At 49.9% G+C, this 738-nt stretch overlaps 1 protein-coding gene across 1 annotated transcript in view; it reads right to left on the bottom strand.

Annotated features, from left to right (window-relative positions):
• Positions 1-738, bottom strand: part of LOC138170960 (G-protein coupled receptor 83-like) — a 10,151-nt gene that overhangs the window by 8,964 nt on the left and 449 nt on the right. The window lies entirely within an intron of this gene.

The following is a 738-nucleotide window of genomic DNA, read 5'->3' as shown; positions in this document are numbered from 1 at the left end:
AAGAGAGGAGAGGAAAAAAGAGGAGAGGAGAGGAAAAAAGAGGAGAGGAAAAGGGAGAAGATAACAGGGCAACCAAAGCAATTTTCTGATTACCATTCACCTCAATGCGTCTCCTTTCCTGTAAACTTTCCTGGAAGTCTCAAGCCTCCAGTTGTTGTTGTTGTTGTTGTTTTTCATTTTCATTTTAATTTTCCTTTCTGCTTATTCCCTCTCTCCCTCTGTATGGTTGGGGGCTAAACAGTAGCTCTGGTAAACCGGCAGGCGCTCAGGCTGGCTTGGGGAAGCTAGCCCTGCATCTCTCTCTAACTCCTTCTCTAGCCAAGATGGAGGGGGGAGGGGCTGAGGGAAAGGAGGGGGGGGGGGACCTCGAAGCTAGGTAGATGGGTCTGGGAGCTTTTCGTAGTCACTTAATTCAATTCTGACCATTCCCGCTTAATTCCATTTATTTTCCTATTTCCCATTCCTAGGGGAAATAGCTTAGTGGGCACCTTACCTGCAGTCAGGAAAGCACATTCCCAGTGAGCCTAGGCCCTGGGTTAACTTTGTTTCTTCCGACATTCAGACTTTTTTGAAATCTAGTCTCTCTCCCCCCTCCTCCCTTCCTCTATCCCCCTCTCCCCTCCCTGCCACTCTCCCTGGTTCCCCTCCCTCGCTGACTGAGCCTACAGCCGGGCAGTCTGAGCGGGTTACGGGCTGTTAGACTTTTCACAATCTAGTCTCTCTCCTCCCTTCCTCTCT

The sequence above is a fragment of the Petaurus breviceps genome, unplaced genomic scaffold (assembly GCF_028583685.1).
Source record: "Petaurus breviceps papuanus isolate PSGF00001 unplaced genomic scaffold, PetGlider_PUasm1.0 400, whole genome shotgun sequence".
NCBI classification, from domain to species: Eukaryota; Metazoa; Chordata; class Mammalia; order Diprotodontia; family Petauridae; genus Petaurus; species Petaurus breviceps.
The sequence above is the reverse complement of the archived record's forward strand: the minus strand, read 5'-3'. Positions and strand labels throughout refer to the sequence as shown.